The following is a 15,100-nucleotide window of genomic DNA, read 5'->3' on the forward strand; positions in this document are numbered from 1 at the left end:
GTATTGATATATTTTAGTGAAATACAGTTTTCCAAGTGTTAAATACATATTACTTTTTTTAGTTTATATTTTTATCGAATCATCTTGATGTACCATTACAAAGCATTCAGGTTTCAGTCATAAAATGTTTCAACACCCACAGCTCCACTAAGTGTACATTTCCCACCACCAATTCAAATTTCCTCCATATTCCTCCTGCTACCCCCCACTCTCCTCCAGCCTCTTTGGTAGGAACTTTTCTTCCTCTGTCTCTCTCTGTCTTTATCTCTGTCTCTCTGTCTCTGTCTCTCTTTCTCTCTCTCATTTTGGGCATTATGGTTTGCAATTCAGATACTGAGTGACCATTATGTTTATACACTTTCACCACACATCTCCCATCCCATCCATAGTTATCTCTTTCAACTATCATTGTCATAATGGTCCCTTCTCTATCCCAACTTTTCTCTCCCTTAGCCCTTGTGCCAGGCTTCCAATGGTGCACCATTCATCCTAACCCTTGTTTCTACTGTCCTTGGGTGTTCATCTCACCCCTATGAATAGCTAAAGCAATCCTTGGTAAAAAGAAGATGGGAGCTATCAGTTCCCCCTACTTCAAACTGTACATAGTAATTAAAGCCATAGTAATTAAAACAGCATGGCTTTGGAATCGAGAAAGACATGTAGATCAATGGAGTAGATTTGAATTTACTGATAGAGCCCCTCAAATATATGATCACTTAATCTTTGACAAAGAAGCTCAAAATGTGGAGTGGAGCAAGGAAAGCCTCTTCAACAAGAGATGCTGGTGAAACTGGCCAGCTTCATGCAAAAAAAAAAAAAAGAACTCATATCTCTGTCTAACACAAGACACAAAAGTCAGATAAAAATGGATTAAAGATTTCAATATCAGACCTGAATCCATAAGGTACATGGAGGAAAGTGTTGACAGAATCCCCCATGACATTCAAGCTAAAGGCATCTTTAAAGATGAAACATCACTGGCCAAGCAAGTGGACGCAAAGATAAACAAATGAGACTACATTAAGCTAAGCCACTTCTGTACCTCAAAAGAAATGTTGACCGAGATGCAGAGACAGGCCACAGAAAAGGAACAATTATTTACCCAATAGCCATCAAATAAAGGGTTAATATCCAAGACATATAAGGCACTAGTAGAATTTTATATAAAAAAATTAAAAAACCATCCAACCCCATCAAAAAATGGGGACAAGAAATGAAAAGCAACTTTATCAAAGAAGAAATACAAATGGCCAAAAAGCAAATGAAAAAAATGCTCTACATTGCTAATCACCAGGTACATGCAAATCAAAGCACCACAGAGATTGATACTCATCAAAAAGAATAAGAAACAACCAGTGCTGGCGCTGATGCAAGGAGAAAGGAACCCTCATTCATTACTGGGTGGGAATGTCGACTGGTCATGCCTTTTGGAAAACAATATGAGTATTCCTCAAAAAAAAATAGAAATTGAGCTCCCATTTGACCCAGCAATACGACTTCTGCGAATATACTCAGGGTGATACAAAAATACAGTACAAATGACATCTGCACTTGTTGTTCATTGCAGCACTATTCACAATAACCAGAATTTGGAAACAACCTGAGTACCCAAGAACAGATGACTGGCTAAAGGAACCATAATAATCTACACAATGGAATACTATACAGGTGTTAGAAAAAAACGAAGTCATGAAATTTGCTTATAAATGGATGTGTATGGAGATTATCATGCTGAGCAAAATAAGTCAGAAGGATAAGGACAGACAAAGAATGACTGAATTCATTTGTGGGATTAAAAAATGTATTACTTTTTCATAAGCAGAGTATCTGTCAGTCTGAGACATTCCTCCATAATAGAAAGATGTGAAGTGTTGATACAAATCATCTTCTGTTATTTATAAGGCATAGCACAAGATACAACTTTCTTACTGAAATTTGTTAATAGTTGCTGTGTCGGAATTGTTTATTCAGGCATATTAAATAGCTCAGCATGGTTATTTAGAAACACAAGAATTCCAAAGATAACCTAAATATTTACCTGCATCACAGATCAAAATAGAGAATAGTCTCAACATGTGTTTTTGTTTGTTGGTTTTTGAGCACACCTTGATATGCTCAGGGCTCTACACTCAGGCATCACTCTTGATAGTGCTCAAGAGAACCAAAGGGAGTGCCAGCGATTGAACTGCGATTGTCTGTGGGTAAGGCAAATAGACTACCAGCTGACTGTGGCTCTAGCCCTCTCCCTATGGAGATAACGCCATAAATCTGTGTCTTCTGTCTGAGCAAGCATTGGGCTGAGCAAGAAAGAGAACTGGAGAAAACGCCTCGAAGAAAGAACATCATATCAAGTTTTAAGAAAAAAAACATTATTGTATTTCTTCTTCGAGGAAGTTTTGTTCATCTCTTCTCACCATTTTTTGATACAGTAAAACATATTTTATTTGGAAGTTTTTGAAGGTTAGGAGGGAAGGAAATTAAAAGAGAGAGGGAGGAATGCTCAAAAGAGAATATGAACTTCTCCAAAGGCAGAGAGAGCCTCTACACCCCACCTTAGATATGAAAGCATGAAAATACATAACTCAAGAGGGGATGTTCCTCTTTATTGTTCCAATAATCAATAAGTAGTGTTGGTCCCTATATAGAATTACTTTCTATATATTCAGTAATATTTGGTCTGATGCAGTATGGTTATGCCAGCATTTTTTTTTACTTGCCACTAGCTGTATGATTATTTTCCATCCTTTCTTTATGAGCCTACATTTTTCTTGTGAATTTAGATGTTTCCTAAAAGCAGTAAGTAAATGGACTCTTTTTTAATACATCAGGCCATTTGATTGGAGAGGTTAGTCCATTTGACATTTAAAAAAGATTTGACACAAATAAGTTATTTCTCATTTCTATGTGGTAATTTTGGATATTTTTGCCTTTAGATGTTCAAGTTTTGTAGATCTTTTACTATTTGTTCCAAGCGTGCATTTGTTTGTCTAAGATTATTTTTAGAACTCCCTCAAATCCAAGCCCCCCCATGTGTGTAATATTAATTTATTAAAACCAATTTCCCTATATCATCTTTATTTTTTGCAGGAAAATTTATTTGGGGATGATTTGGGGTGTGTAGAAGGGAAACTGAGGACATTGGTGCTGGAAAATATACAGTGGTGGAGAGTTGGGTGTTTGAAAATTGCATGACTGAAACCCAATTATGAACTGCTTTGTAATGCTCTATGTAACTCTGATTCAATAATAAAATAAAAAAGAAGAGAGAGAAAAGCCCAACTTTACCTTATCTGAGGGTAAGGAAATCGGGGTTTTATCTTCTTACCACCTCTGTGGAAGATTAGGAGAGCTACCATGAAAAGGAATGAAATCTTGTGTTAAGAATTCAGGAAGTGATAGCCAAGCTAGATCTCTATGTTGATACGGGCACCTTGTGTATGCTCCAGGAGTCTCAGCCTCTGTGAGTATATTTGTCCCAAATGAGTCTTTTTCACATTTTTCTCCAATGTAATAATAATAAGAAGAATAAACTACAGGGAGTTTTAACAGATTATAGTTTTATGTTTGTTTTTTTTTGAGGCCACATCCAGCAGTGCTCAAGGATCACTTCTGGCTCTGCACTCAGGGATCACTCCTGGCAGAATTAGGGGGCCATATGAAATGCCTGGGATCAAATCCAGGTCCCTTGTATGTAAGCTAAAGCTAAAGTACCTGTTGGACTATCACTTGGGCCGCTACAGTATACAATATAATATTCATGAACTTCTCATCTGCTCCCATAGATATGCAAAGTTTATGAAATATGAAGAGAATATTCTCTTTTAAGACTAGAAACTTCCTGCTGGAAAAAAAGATGGCGGCCGCACGGGAGCCTTGTGGACAGCAGGTTTGAGCCGGGCTCGGCGGGAGCGGCGGGGACCTTATGGGAAGGGGGGCTTTGTGGGCCGTCCCCCACGCCCCACCGAGGTCGCCAGCTGCCCCCCACGAGCGGCTCTCCGGCACGGCCACGACTCCAGGGCACAGAAACCAATCTCTTAACTATCTAACTTTTAATAGAAATTCTTCCAGGGTCAATAAGTAAAATAGCAGAAATTCAAAACCACGCGGCCGCTATTGCGGCTGCGCAACATCATTTTATTCTTAAACCAAGTTGTAGAAAGCAAATCATTTCACAACACTGTTTCAGCATATCTGATTGTGGGGGGTGGGTCGTAAACTCTAAACAATAATTGTGCATCTTCTCTCGAAACAATCTATCTAGTCAAAGTAGATAGAGTATTAACTAGAAATCATCTGCCTCACAAGAATTGGGAGGGGTGGGAGGTGGGGGTCTATTGGGGTTCGGGGTTAAAAATAAGTATTGGTAAAGGGAAATGTGTTTGATATTTACATGACTGAGACCTAAACCTGAAAGCTCTGTAACTTTTCCCACAGTGATTCAATAAATAAATAAATTATAAAAAAAAAAAGACTAGAAACTTCCTTAGGAGAGTGACCAGACAGAATATTTTTATGTATTTATATTCTCTGTATTTCTGTACATGTCTTCTGTTGGAGTTTATGGGTAGACCCATAATAATTTTAAGATGACTTTGGCAGGTTTTATGTTTCTAAAATTTAATTTAATAAATCTCTGGTTGACTCTCTTTAATCTTTTTCACTCTTTTGAGAGTATAGAAACAATGGGTGAATAACTGTAAGCTCTTTGCATGCTACGCTTTCTCATTTTATCCAGATCTTGGTTTAGAGAAACCACACGTTTACTGAAAATATCAGCTTCTTCAAGTATCTTTATCATATTTCATGCTTTGGTACTTAGTAACTCCCATGGTAACTATTGACCTTTATTTTCTCTCTAAAATTGCAAGGATAATATGAAAATAATTTTATGTTCTTTTTGAGGGGATAATCATTATAATATAGTTTTTGTCCATTTTCCTCCCCAATATTTGTAACTGGCTGAGAAATATACCAATGTACAGGGAAGGCATTTCTGAACTCTGTATACTTTACTGGAAATTTTAGAGTTTTTTTTTTAATAGATCTGGTTCATTTTCTTTGTCCTTGGGATTCAGGCAATCTTCTTCTTTGTAGAACTTTAGAGTTCAGAATAATTATTATTAATTTTTGCTGGTGTGGGGAATCATCCCATATCTAATAAACAATTACTTTTAAAGGATAACTAGTTTTGTATTAGGTGGCTCTCAAATCAGAAAAAAGTACTGTAACTTCCCCTGGAGGGAGGCATTTATTTAAATAGGTGAAAGGTTTTCATTTAAAAACCTAGAAATCTCTTAATAGAAGTTTGAAATTAAAATTGATTTAAGGACTCAATCCTCATAAAAATGTCCTCAATGTCCCAAATGTACCCATTAAACTGTTACTTGATTGTCTGGGACACACACTTTTCCCTAGCCATTGATCCATTCTCAGGTCATTTCTGTTGTTGGTACCCACAGTTTTACTATTTAATTATAATCTCCTCCAGGCTGTGCCACTGTGTAATTGTCTACCTGTTTTTCTCTCCTAACTGCCTCAAAGGCTAGGTGCATGTCAAATTATCCCCTTTTCTGACTGACTGATTATTTTCCTGAAAGAATAATAGAAGCAGCTGAAAAAATGTGAAGGCATTTCAAGCTGGCCTTTAAAAAAAAATCAGCACAGAACAACATTGTAAGGAAATGTTTTCTCAGAATAAATTGAACATTGGCCTTAAAAAAGTGATAGGTAGGTGCAGAGCTTGAAACAGCTCTTTGACCTTATGTCAAGATGCAGTTTATTCCTAAAATGAAAGCTTTTGTGTGCATACTTGAATTCCTACTGAATGGTGAAATCAGTTTTTAGGTCACAATCAGTTCTGTGACTTCAAACCATTTTCTCCAGAAGAAAAGGCATGCAAAATGTGTGTTTGTGTGTGTGTGTGTGTGTATATGTGTGTATGAGAGAGAGAGAGAAGAGATATTCAAACTTTTTATGCCCACTGATAAAAATATGACATACAAGAAATGTACTTGTATGGTCACTGTCCTCTATCATGGTCACTGTCCTACCGTTGTTCATCGATTTTGCTCGAGCGGGTCCAGTAACATTGTGAGACTTGTTACCGTGTTTGGCATACTGAATATGTCATGGGTAGCTTGCCAGGCTTTGCCTTCTGGGCGAGATACTCTCGGTTGCTTGCCAGGCTCTCTGACAGGGGCGAAGGAATCGAACTCGGGTTGGCCATGTCGGCCGCATGCAAAGCAAACGCTCTACCCGCTGTGCTATCACTCCACCCTGTACTTGAATAACCTTACGTATTTTAAAATTTATCAAATATTGACTTTCTTTTTTTTACAATTTTGCTTTTTTTTTTTTGATGGGGGCCATACACAGCAGTACTTTAGAGGTGCCTCAACCCTGTGCTGAAGCACTGCAGCCACTTGTCCTCAGGGAAACATTCAGTCTTGGGATTGAACCCAGGATCCCTGCACACACTTTGCCCACTGAGCTATGTCTCTGTCGAATTGATTTCCTTGAAACAGATGGCTAAGAAGTTTACTCAGATGCTTATGACCTTTGGAAATAAGGTCTATTGCTAATGGTTTTTTCTCAAAGGCAGTTATGGGGCCTCGCCAAATGTTTCAGAATTTGGTCTTTGTTCATTTATACATTTACTGATTATGTTACAGCTTATTTGTTCTTATCAGCTCTGTTTATTAAACTTTACTTTTCATAATATACTTGCAAAGGCTATATCTATTATCCACTTATCCTATAACAGCAAATGTTTTCAAGAATGTTTTCTTGGCTATGACATGGAAGTCAATGAGAAGATCATTCCAGAGACAAGGTTGCTTTTCAAGGCTTTTTATTTATTATTGACAGAATTTGTAAATAACAGAGCAGATTGCAGTATGTTGCTCTTTGTGGAATGTTACAGACACTTGTTCAGTTGGAATTCCTTTAAATTTATGCTTATTATACATCTTATACAATAGAATGTTAGTTTCGATTACATGGGCCAGATGGCTAGAGGAGGGAATATTATGGAACATAAGCATGCCTGGAAAGAAGACTCTGGAATGGAGGTGTGGGATGTGGTTACTCTTTAATATTTACAACCTCATTTATTTTAATATAATTTGGGGTGGAGATCACACCCACGAGTGCTCAGGGTGTGATCCTAGTTCTGCCCTAAGGAATCACTCCTCTCATTCCTTGGGGGCACAATATGTGGTTCTTGGGATTGAACTTAAGTTGGCGTGTTCAAGGCAATTACCTTACCGACTGTACTATCCCCCTAGCATCAGCCAGCATCAACCAGCCTATTTTTTAAAAAAATTCCTTTCTTCTTCCCTTCATTGTTGTTGCTGATATTACTGAGACTTTTTTCTTAACTGTGATATTCACCCAGGGTCACACATTAGTTTGTAGTGCTACACACTCATCCATGGCTCAACAAGGTCATCATTCTTTATTCATGGTGTTTGCATATGTGATTATGGAGACTATACTTTTAGCTGAGGCACACAAGTTATGATTGTGGAGCTCACTGGGGTGGAGGATGGGGGAGGTCTCTCAGTTCTTACCCCATACTCAGAGCTGTGCTTAGCTGTGAAATTTGCATTTAGCTGTATATTCTGCTGGTGTTGCATGCCTTTTTGTGGTACTTTCATACACCTAGCTCTGGCCACTGTCACTGTCACTGTCCTCCCGTTGTTCATTGATTTTCTTGAGAGGGACCAGTAACATTGTGAGACTTGTTGTTACTGTGTTTGGCATATCAAATACGTCATGGGTAGCTTGCCAGGCTTTGATGTGCAGGTGAGATATTCTTGGTAGCTTGCTGGGCTCTCCAAGAGTGGCGGAGGAATCAAAGGCAGAGGAATTGAACTTGGGTTGGCCGGGTTGGCCACGTGCAAGGCAAATGCCTTACCCGCTGTATGGCTGAAAATTGTTTGTGATACTGTGGTCAGACCACTGAGATCCCATATTGAAAGAACAAAATTGCCCAGATTATGCTTAAATTCTGTGGAATGCCAGATATTGAAACTTGTGATCATACACTGCAATAAGGAACTGTTTCCCCCAGCATATTTTACTGTGTTCTACAGGGGTCTTCTCAGTGGCACTGGAAAGTTAGGAGCTATTCTTAGTCATTCAATGTAGATTTAGGCCCTACTTTGGTATTTATGCCGGGTGGTTCTGAGTACCATCAGGCTGAATAGCATTGTTTTGGAGGTATCAAATACCTGGATGGGGTTAATTTCAGGACTATTGCTACATGCTGTACAATTTTGAGCTGTCTCCTTGGAAAATTTCCTTAAGAAAAAAATAGTCAGCATAGGAAGTGGCAGCAGGCATTAGTAAGAGAACAAAACAAAAATGCATAGCATAAAACAAGGAAACAATAACAAAATATTTTTCTCACTGTTTCTTGTCATCCTTATTATTGTAAAATAAGTTCTTTGAGAAAGCAATAGTGAATAATTCTCAAGCTACATGCTGCTGCATAACAGCTGGCTCAAAGAGGAAATCAAGGAAGAAATAAAAAGATTCCTTGAAACTAATGATAATATAGAAACAAGTTACCAAAATCAATGGTACATAACAAAAGCAGTGCTTGGGGAGGAAACTTATAGCAATACATAAGGAAAAAATAAAAGATAAAATCAACTACCTAAACACATATTATAAATGTCTGGAGTACCAACAACAAATGAATCCATTTGTTGGATTCAAATAGAAAAAAGAAAAAAGGAATAATAAAAAGAATCAATTAAACAGAAAGTTGGTTCTTTGAAAGAATAAACAAAATAGACAAACTGCTTGGCAACCGCAAGCTAACGTCCGAGCTCGCAAAACAGTGCAGAGATGCGATCAAGGAAGACCTCAAAGAGAGAAGAGCAGAAGTACTGGTAGATGCGGCAGAAGCCGGGAAAAGTATTCGTAACGCCCGCCTGTCCTTCGCCAACTATAAGACCAAGATGACTGCCCTCCGACGTCCTGATGGATCCATCACATCCTCCAGAACGGCAATGGAGAAGATTATTTATGACTTCTACTCAAATCTCTTCGATAGCCATGTCCACTTGCCGACATACAAAATTCCACAGGATGGATATGTCGTTCCCAACGTTCTCCCTTCCGAAATCCGACACGCCATTTTGTCGGAAAAGAAACAAACAGCACCCGACCCAGAAAAGGTCAGACCTGAACACCTGAAGAACCTGCCGTCAGTACTCATTAGTACACTGGCTCGGCTCTTCACTCGCTACCTGTCTGAATGCAAGGTTCCGTCCCAATGGAAAACCAGCAGGACCGTGCTACTGTTGAAGAAGGGAGACATCCATGACATTGGCAACTATCGCCCGATCTGCCTATTGTCTGTCATCTACAAGTTGTTCACTCGAGTCATCCTAAATAGGATTGGCAGAACACTAGATGAAGGACAACCATGCGAGCAAGCCGGGTTCCGCAAAGGATTCAGCACCGTCGACCATATCCACACGATAACCAAGCTCATTGAGGTTTCTCGGGAGTTCAAGATGCCGCTCTGTTTAACGTTCATTGATATAAAGAAGGCCTTTGATTCTGTTGAGACGGAAGCGGTCATTGAAGCCCTAGCCAATCAGGGCATTCAAGCCCAATACATCAGGATCCTCCGTGAGCTGTATTGCGGATTCACTACCAGGATCTCACCATTCTACAAAGAAGTGATCGTTGATGTCAAGAGAGGGGTGCGGCAGGGTGATACCATTTCACTGAAACTCTTCAGTGCCACCCTCGAGAACATCATGCGACGACTAGAATAGGAAGGAATGGGAGCGAAGATAGATGGTCGGCAATTACACCACCTCTGCTTTGCTGATGACATTGTTTTAATAACAACAAACATCAGCCAAGCGGCACAAATGCTGGCTGACTTTGACCGTGAGTGTGGAAAGGTAGGACTACAGCTGAATCTTACGAAGACAATGTTTATGAGAAACAGCCTTGTTCCTGACGCCCCATTCACTCTCAATGGAATGACCATCTCCGAATGCAACAGCTATGTGTACCTAGGTCGAGAGGTCAATATGACAAATGAACTGGAACCCGAGCTGCGCAGGAGGAAGAGAGCGGCTTGGAACACCTTCAAGAACGTCAAAGAAATAGCTAAGAGGACGAAGAACCTCCGGCTCCGGGCACATCTCTTTGATTCCACTGTTCTTACTGCATTAACATATGCCTCAGAGACCTGGGCTCTACGCAAACAAGATGAGAACGCTATTCAGGTCTCCCAAAGAAGAATAAAAAGAGCTATGCTTGGAATATCACGTTTCACTGAAATGAGAGAAAAAATCCGGAGTTCTGACATCCGTCGACGATCAAGAATCAGGGACGCTGTCTCATTTGCCAAGGTGTCGAAAATCAGATGGGCTGGTCACGTAATGATATATAAAGATGACCGCTGGACTAGAGCTGTTACCGACTGGATTCCACGGGATGTCAAAAGACCGCGTGGCCGCCCACCTACCAGATGGTCAGACTTCTTCGTCGAGATCATGAACGATCGGTTTGAGGCCCTTCATGTTCCCAGAGCGAACAGATGCCATTGGGCTACACTAGCACGTGACAGGGACAAATGGAGACATTACTGGCGCCCGCTCAAGCAAATCGATGACTAACGGGAAGTTAAGTGATTAAGTGATTAAGGTAAGACAAACTGTTGGTTAGATTCATGAGGAGAAAAGAAAGTGTTCAAATAAAGTGAATCAGAAATGAAAGGTTACAAATTACAGAAGAGTCCCCAGAAATCCAAGACATCATGACAACTTCCTTTGAATAACTCTACTCTGTTAAGCTTGAGAATCTAGAAGTTATGGAAAGAGTCCTACAAACATTTAATCTCCCAAAACTGAGTGAGGAAGAAGTAGAAAACTTAGCAGGCCAATCATAAGCAAGGAAAGGAAACTGAATGAGAAATTAAGAATCTCCCCAAGAATAAAAGTCCTGGCCCCAATAGGCTTACAGTGAGTTCTAGCTAGTGTTCAGAGAAGACTTAATGCTATTGATATTTTCCAAAAAATAAAAGAAATAGGAGTTATTCCTATCATCTTCAGTGAAGTTAACATTACATTTATACCCAAAGCTGATGGAGATATTTAAAAAATAAGAAAGTTTCTGTCTAATTTTCTTGAACATTGATGCAAAAATACACAACAAAACCTTAGCAAACCAAACCCAACAGTACATCAAAAAAATCATATATCATGATAAAGTGGGATTTATCCCAGGCATGCACGGATGGTTCAATATACAGAAATCAACATAATACATCACATCAATGAAAGGAAAGATAAAAATCATATAATCATATCAATTAATGCAGAAAAGCTTTTGATTGATCCAACACACATTCATTTTGAAAACTCTCAATAAAATGGGGTGGAATGAACCTTCCTCAAGTTAGTAAAAAGTTTCCATATCCAATATTGTTCTTGATGACAGAAAACTGAAAACATTTCTCTAAGATCAGGCACAAGATGAGGATGTTCACAGTCCCGTTCTTATTCAACATTGTTTTAGAAGTTTTAGAAACATTTTTTTTTTCTTTTTGGGTCACACCTAGCAATCCTCAGGAGTTACTCCTGGCGGTGCTTGGGGGACTTTATGGGATGCCAGGGATTGAATCCGGGTCAGCTGCATGAAAGGCAAACACCCTGCCCCTCTACGGTCACTCTGCCCCCCAGTTTAAAAGTCTTGGTTACAGCAATCAGACTGTTAGGAAATTAAAGTGATATGAACTGGAGAAGAGACATTCAAATTATCTCTTTTGCAGATGAAATGATAATATACATTGGAAACCCTAAAGAGTCCATATAAAAGCTTCAAGAAACTAATAAATCAACACAACAAAGTAGCAGGCTATAGTCAATACAAAAATATGCTGCATTCTAATATACAAATAATAAATCAAAGGAGAAAGCAAAGAGTTTACCTCATCTAAAATAGTTTCCAAAAATCAAGTACCTAGGAAATGACTTAACAAAGGTGGTGAGAAACGTATGCGACAAAACTTCAAAACACTTAAGAAAGAAATTTAAGAAGATCTTAAGAAATGGAAAAACAGTCCATGCTAATGGATTGGAAAAATCAGTACTGTCAAAATGACCATCTTACCTAAAACCACTGTATAGATTCAATGTAATACTTATTCAAATTTAGACAACATTATGCAAGGATTTAGAACAGTCAGTTATAAAGTTTGTGTGGAACCATAAAAGATCCCGCATGGTCAAAAACTATACTAAAAACAAGAAACTGGGAGGCATCTCACTACCTAACTTGAATCTATACTGCAGGCCATTGTGATCAAAACAGCCTGGCACTGGAGCAAATGAAGACTGTGATTAATGGGTCATTATAGAATATCCAAGAGTAAACCCCCATATAGTTGTTCAGCTAATTTTTGACAAAGGAGCTGAAAGCATGAAATGGAATAAAGATAGCCTTTTCAACAGATAGTTCTAGGAGAATTGGATAGCAAGAAATTAAAGATTATTTATATATAACATCTTACAAAAATGTCAACTCAAAGTGGCCCAAAGACCTTGAGATCAGACCCAGTCTATAAAGTCCACTGAAGAAAATATTGATAGAATGATCTATGACCTAGACCTCAAAGGATTCTTCAATGATACAATGCTTTTGAAAAGGGTTATGGAATAAAAACTAAAAAAAAATAAGAATACATCAAACGTAAAAGTTTCTGTATGGAAAAAAAAAATAAAAGACTTAATGACAGGTAACTGAGTGGAAGAAAATATTTGTATTCAACACATTAGATAAAGAGTTGATATCTAGGATCTGTAAAGTACTCACAACAATCAACAACAACAAAAATCTAAAAGTTCCCTCAAAAATTTAGAGAAGAAATGAATCGGTACTTTTCTGTGGAATACCAATATATGGCAAACCAGCGCATGAAAAAAATATCATCACTTATTAGGGAAATTCAAATCAATGAGACATTGTGTTACATCAGTGAAAATGGCACATATCGAAACTAGGGAACAATCTCTACTGGTGAAGATGTCGTGAAAAAGGAACTCTCATCCACTGCTGGTGGGAATGTTGTCTGCTCCAACCCCCATGGAAAACAGTATGGAGGGTACTCAATAAACTCAGAGCTTCCTTATGATACAGCAATTCAATTTTTAGGTACCTGTTTCCAAGACAGAAAATCATTCATTTAAATTAAGTGTGCACACCATTATTTATTGCAGCACTCAGTATAATAGCTAAGATTTGGAATCAACCTAATGTCCAACAAAAGATACGCGGATTATGAAGATGTGGTATATATACACAATAGAATACTACACAGTTATAAGGGATGATGAAATCATGCATTTTGCTGCATCATGAATGGAAATTGAATGCATCATATTAAATGAAGTAAGTCAGAAGAAGGATAAACACAGAATGATATTGCTTATATGTGATATTTAAAATAATGTTTGAGCAAATGAAATATTTTATTTTATTTTTTTTTATTTTATAATTTATTTATTTATTGAATCACTGTGGGAAAAGTTACAGAGCTTTCGGGTTTAGGTCTCAGTCATGTAGATACCAAACACATTTCCCTTTACCAATACTCATTTTTAACCCCGAACCCCAATAGACCCCCACCTCCCACCCCTCCCAATTCTTGTGAGGCAGATGAGTTCTAGTTAATACTCTATCTACTTTGACTAGATAGATTATTTCGATAGAAGATGCACAATTATTGTTTAGAGTTTACGACCCCCCCCCCCCCAATCAGACATGCTGAAACAGCGTTGTGAAATGATTCGCTTTCTACAACTTGGTTTAAGAATAAAATGACGTTGCGCGGCTGCGATAGCGGCCGCGCGGTTTTGAATTTCTGCTATTTTACTTATTGACCCTGGAAGAATTTCTATTAAAAGTTAGCTAGTTAAGAGATTGGTTTCTGTGCCCTGGAGTCGTGGCCGTGGCGGAGAGCCGCTCGTGGGGGGCAGCTGGCGACCTTGGTGGGGCGTGGGGGACGGCCCACAAAGCCCCCCTTCCCATGAGGTCCCCGCCGCTCCTCCGAGCCCGGCTCAAACCTGCTTTCCACAAGGCTCCCGTGCGGCCGCCATCTTTCTTTCCAGAGAGGAGCGGGCGGGCCGGTCAACGCCCTTCCCCCTCCGGGCAGGCTTGGTGGTGCGGATCAACACAAGTCCATTTGCTTTTCTGCTCCAAGCGGCTGGTTCTCTGTGCTAAGTCCTTGTGCCTCCGGGGCCGTGGCCGTGGCGGAGAGCCGCTCGTGGGGGGCAGCTGGCGACCTCGGTGGGGCGTGGGGGACGGCCCACAAAGCCCCCCTTCCCATGAGGTCCCCGCCGCTCCCCCGAGCCCGGCTCAAACCTGCTTTCCACAAGGCTCCCGTGCGGCCGCCATCTTTCTTTCCAGAGAGGAGCGGGCGGGCCGGTCAACGCCCTTCCCCCTCCGGGCAGGCTTGGTGGCGCGGATCAACACAAGTCCATTTGCTTTTCTGCTCCAAGCGGCTGGTTCTCTGTGCTAAGTCCTTGTGCCTCCGGGGCCGTGGCCGTGGCGGAGAGCCGCTCGTGGGGGGCAGCTGGCGACCTCGGTGGGGCGTGGGGGACGGCCCACAAAGCCCCCCTTCCCATGAGGTCCCCGCCGCTCCCCCGAGCCCGGCTCAAACCTGCTTTCCACAAGGCTCCCGTGCGGCCGCCATCTTTCTTTCCAGAGAGGAGCGGGCGGGCCGGTCAACGCCCTTCCCCCTCCGGGCAGGCTTGGTGGCGCGGATCAACACAAGTCCATTTGCTTTTCTGCTCCAAGCGGCTGGTTCTCTGTGCTAAGTCCTTGTGCCTCCGGGGCCGTGGCCGTGGCGGAGAGCCGCTCGTGGGGGGCAGCTGGCGACCTCGGTGGGGCGTGGGGGACGGCCCACAAAGCCCCCCTTCCCATGAGGTCCCCGCCGCTCCCCCGAGCCCGGCTCAAACCTGCTTTCCACAAGGCTCCCGTGCGGCCCCCATCTTTCTTTCCAGAGAGGAGCGGGCGGGCCGGTCAACGCCCTTCCCCCTCCGGGCAGGCTTGGTGGCGCGGATCA

General features: G+C 40.7%; 1 protein-coding gene across 1 annotated transcript in view; it reads left to right on the forward strand.

Moving 5' to 3' along the window:
• The window catches only part of ZMAT4 (zinc finger matrin-type 4), a 478,152-nt gene that overhangs the window by 340,567 nt on the left and 122,485 nt on the right, over positions 1 to 15,100 (forward strand). The gene's annotated exons all lie outside the window — the stretch shown is intronic.

This window comes from Sorex fumeus, unplaced genomic scaffold (genome assembly GCF_029834395.1).
Source record: "Sorex fumeus unplaced genomic scaffold, SorFum_2.1 ptg000033l, whole genome shotgun sequence".
Lineage (NCBI taxonomy): Eukaryota > Metazoa > Chordata > Mammalia > Eulipotyphla > Soricidae > Sorex > Sorex fumeus.